Source organism: Pagrus pagrus (assembly GCF_965226575.1).
Source record: "Pagrus pagrus genome assembly, chromosome: 7".
Taxonomy (NCBI): domain Eukaryota; kingdom Metazoa; phylum Chordata; class Actinopteri; order Spariformes; family Sparidae; genus Pagrus; species Pagrus pagrus.
The window spans coordinates 2,121,701-2,126,984 of NC_140191.1; positions in this window are offsets into that span (position 1 = coordinate 2,121,701).

Consider the following 5,284-nt stretch of genomic DNA (forward strand, 5'->3'; position numbering starts at 1 on the left):
CTGCATCATCGTCTTTTTCCTGTCACGCATAAAAGCATTTCATTAGTCCAGGTTTCAATGCAAAGTTAAATATTACTGTCCTATAACCGAACGCCACACACAACACATACAAGGGTGTGATAAAATATCTTTAAGTGCAAACATTGTGAGAGTGTTTGTGTGTGGAAGAGCCGTCACTGATGCAGGTCTACAGTCTGCAGAGGCATGAAGGTGAGCAGGTGAGACAGGATGCAAAAAGAAGACACACACTTCTTCATCTTGTTTCAGTCGTGCTCGCTTCATGCAGTGATTGGACATGTTTATTGATTTACTGTATGTCTGGTGCCAATGTTCAGAAGGTAGTACAGGAACACAATCGCCAGAATAAATGTTAGCTTAAGTTTGTTTGGGTTGAATATTATATTTCTCTCTCGTCACCACGCTGTGCTCATGCTCTGCTTGGCTTTCGTAATAAAAAACAACTCGGTTAGGGTTCGAACGACCTGGTGGTTCGGATTAAAATACCTGTTTTGATCCCCACGGTCACTGATGGAGACGGTCCGACCGCCCGTGAAAAATAGCCGGTTTTGTCTCCACAGAAACAGCTCGAAATATTTAAGGTGTCTTAAAGGTTTAAGGTGCTTCCACTGGTGTTACTGGCAGCCTTGTTAACACTTCCTCCCTCCCCTCCACCTACTAATGTGAAAGTCAGGTACCAATCACATAATGTGAACGTGATATGCCGCGTTTGGTACAAATGTCAACCTCGTCCCTATCTGTGTTTGCAGAAACATGCCTTGATATCTAAGAAATAATTAAGCTAATGTAAGTTTGAATAAAGAGGCATTAAACACTCAGAAATGTCAAATGTAAGTTTGTGGTTTTACACAATCATCTAATATCTACGTTCTGCCTCGTGATAGGGATCCACCTTCAGTTTCAGAGGAGGCTGCTGGAGCCTGGTGTTATCATGAAGGTTCAGAAGGTTCACTGGAGACCAGGTCTGCTCTGAGTGTCCCCTAATCACCAACACTTACTCCTGATTGCTCATTGTCCTGGACGAGACCGGAGCCGGCTGTAGGAGGCCATCAAGGAGGCTCCGTCCTCCACCGTCCTCGTTCCCAGGAAGACAGTCAGTCGCACATGTGGAGGTCAAGTGGCGAGCTGTGACTTCTCTTCCTTCCTCTTCCTGCCACAGCAGGTCTAAAAATCTGGAGGGTGCGATTCACAGCAGCAAACACCTTTTTCATCCAGCTCTCCGAGGTCAGAGAGCGTTTGTGCCGACCGTGACCTGTCCCGTTGTCTTCAGTGAAGAGGGACAATGCACATAACACACTCGGAGGTCCACCTCTCTTTGTGTGTCTCGGCCCTCGTGTGTTCAGGAGGTAATGGCGAGGTTTAGAGTAAAATGGTTGCCATGACTCCCGGAGTGAAATGTCACTTAAGACCTTCCAGCTGATTTGAAGGTGAAGACGCAGAGTAAAGGCTGAAAATAGGAGCAGTGACCTTGTGGGTTAAATTCCCGGACTGCATCCTCCTGATTACAACACAACGTTTTTTAAAAGCGTCAAGGTAAATAAACCTGCGGTGCTGTTTATGTGTTGTTTGTATCTGCTGAGCTGAATCTTTTCTAATCTGTGCTCAGTTAAAGATTTAACATGTAGGATTCCTGCGTCCAAGTGTCCTAAAACCACTCGACCGTTGTTATATTCTGTTGTAACACACCGTTACTCAGGGTAACGTTGTGTTTCATTAAGTCTCCTGTTGCTTTAACTTCCATTAGAGAGTCAGAGAGTGAGGGAGGAGAGAGGAGAGAGGAGGTCGGTGAATGAGATTAAATGTCTCGTTCTTCAACATTTGTGCCCGAGTCTGACTTCAGACACATGTTGATGCGTCTCTGACTGCAGGATCATTTGTGTTTATTCGTGTTACTCGAACAAGTATTGCTTTGAATTCAGGTAAACGTCTGACTGAGCTCAGCACTCAGCAGAGACTCTGGTTCTCTCTCTTCTTCTGCTCTCTCTCCTCTCTGTAACGTTACGTTCATGAAGTAAAGTCCATTTCCCCTCCAGCTCCAGTCAGCAGTCAACATTACAGAACAGAAACACCTGACAGTGGAGGTCACCTCCGGACCACTGCTGCAGTCAGGCTGATAAACAGGAGTGAAGATAAATCCACTTTTTAATCCCAGAAGTTACAAAGTAATCTCTGAGCTCTGCTCCCGTCTGTAAACGTCTCCGGATCAGAGCAGAATCTGATGAGACTCCAGGCGTTTATTCCTCCAGGAGGTCTGGATCTGAACCCGACTCTGTCCTCCAGAACTGACCGGCTCTCAGCAGCTGAGCTCCGACCGCTCCTGCGACACATGCAAGTTTTTTCGTGAAAGTTTTTCATACATGAATGACGCCTTTTTTGTGTATTCACGTCTTTGCATGTGAAATTGTGTCCGTTTTGCTTTCAAACCATAAATCAGCATCATTCAGATTAATGCTGCCCTCTCTTTTTTAAAAATGAATGGCTTTCAGTTTTGGTTTCATGTCTTCATCTTTCTCCAGTTAAAAACAATGTGTGTTGTCGTTTAGTTTAACAGTTTTTGAATGAATTAGAAAACTAGAATTTCTCTGATTTGAAAGAGGATTCATAGAAATGTTGATGCTTTTGTACTCGAGCGCATGATGAGACACAAATGTTGTCATGGCTCGTTTAATGAGGGCGGTGAGAGTTCAGAGGTCAACGCCGGAGCAGCCTGACAGCAACACTGAGTGCAGAAAAGGCACGAAGCCTCGCAGCATCATGTGGCTCTTTGTGTGAGGAGACAAAATTTCTAACATCTGATTCAGATGAAATCACAGACTGCAGAGCACTTTGTGTTTTGCTGCTTTGTAAAGAACAATGCATCTGACAACCTATTCACTTATATTTTCACAGAGGAGAGCTGCACTGTGGTCCTCACAGTCGTTTCTCTTCCTTCAGTTGAATCTTATCACCAGGCAACCACGTGCAGCAATTCAGCTGTACGAGCCATCCGAGAGCTTCCTGCTGAAAAAAATACTCGTGGACTCTTGAACTGGATAAACAGCACGACCGGAGAACAAAACTCTGCTGTTGCGCAGGTGGACGAGGTGAACGTGCATCAGTCTCTCCTCGGCCAGCTGTTTTTGTCTCATTCTATCAAATGTGATCCGTGTTAGGACGCAATATTTGCTGTTCGGCCTTGTGAAGTTCTCCTGAAGATGTTTCAGTTGAAGCTTTATGTTTAATACTTTCATATATCAGGATGGTTTAGCAGCAACGCTGAAACCATATTTTACTGCCACCTTTTAAAAAGGATTTTAAAATGCCATTATTCAAATCTCAGCTTTGCTTTCTGTGGATTTAAAATCTAAAATGATCTGCACGGCTCGCTGCGACATTAACGCATAACCCCTGACCGATGACATCATCACCCCTCTGCTGTGTATAATGGTCTCAGAGTAGAGACGCAGTTGATACTGTCGCTTTATCATTTTGCACCATTTTATCCTGAAAACGCTTCTGATTATTCCAAATATTTCTTTTTTCTTCATTGTGGTTTAATTTCTGGCACAGGTCAGACGTGACGCGATGAAATGTGTTTTGAGGTTAATTAAAACCTTGCTTAAAAAAATCTTGCTTTATCTGCTGTGAGGAGATTTTTAAAGATGAAATCATAACTGGTTGAAAAGTGGAAGTTTTTTCACCAACAATTTTTTACTTTTACGGTGAAAAGCCTTTATTCTATTCATTTATTTGTTTAGCAGTTAATTAAAATGCAATGTATAGCTGTGGCTAACTTGCAGTAGACTTTTGAGGAATAAAATACATAATACAGCAATCTAATGCAGGAATAAAAGACAGAGACAAGCAGCGACTACAAACAGTGGTTGTAACAACAATGATGGAAAATAGCAACTAAGAGACAAAAAGTAAAGAAAATATGTTTCTTTGGCTCGTGCACCTAGATCCACTGGTCCAGGTTCAGAGCCATCAGAGCCAGGACCATCGACAGGACCGTCGACACCAGGTCAGCTGTCCCAAAACAACAAATCTCTGTGGACATCATCTTGTCCCGGGCACGAGCTTATTTTACATCAGTACTGCTCCTGGAAGCTCCTTGTTGGCCGCTCACTGTTTTTATACTTTCATATGTATTTACTTTCACATGAAACATTAAATGCGTTAAAATTACGTGTTCACGTTGAACACATACTTTATACAGTCAGTTCACACTAATCGATATCGTCTCTCCTTCAACCCTCAACTGAACAAATGATCACAATGAGATCTGATTTGTGTTTCCTGTTTCAACAACACACAGAACCAGTTCATATTTATTTTGTTTCCTTTTGTGTTTTGCATCATGAGTCATTGTTAATTTTGTCATATTTCTGGTTCTGGCTCAGAATTAAGACGCAGGACAGAACTGGGACACGACATCTTTCTGTGTGAACTCAGAGCTAAACGGATCTCAGGAGCAGCTGCCGACATACGTGAATTTTACGAGGCATTAATAAATGTGCCTTAATTGTGATGAATGTTTACTCTTTGATATGAAAAAACACATTTTCTTTAGGTTTAAAGACGCTGCAGGGTTTAGACTTTTTAACTGACTTATTTTGGTCTCATGAAATAACTTCACCTGCTGAAGATGAAGCCATGAAACAGGAAGTGGAGGATGTGTGAAAGCAGCTCACACACATATCACTCCCTCCTGACATATGCCTTTCTTCTCTCTCTCTCTCTCTCTCTCTCTCTCTCTCTCTCTCTCTCTCTCTCTCTCTCTCTCTCTCTCTCCCTCTCCCTCTCTCTCTCTCACACACACACTCACACACACACACACACACACACACACACACACACACACACACGTTTGGGCTGAGCTGTGTAATCCAATCAGAGCTCCTGAATGAAAGAGGGAGGAGGCGTGCATGTGGATTAAGGTGTACAACAGCTAACCTTATGGGATCAAATAAACTGACACCGTCGCTCTCAGGAACAGGGCCTCACCGCGGAGGCCCCGCAGGGCCCCACGGTGGAGGCCTGGCTATACTCCAAAAATACTTCTGTTATTATTATTTAGACATGAAGCTGTTGAAGTATTAAAATGTACCTAAGATCATCAATTTGTGGTGTTTTTAAAGAGTTGTAAAAATGTTTTGATTCTATGTTTTAACTCAGATTCCCTGAATGTTTGAGATTTTCCCAGAACGCTGTTCATCATCCAACAGAAGAGGATTGTTTTTGTAGTTGTTTACGACGCTGTGTAGAAAACGCTGTCTCTTGCAGA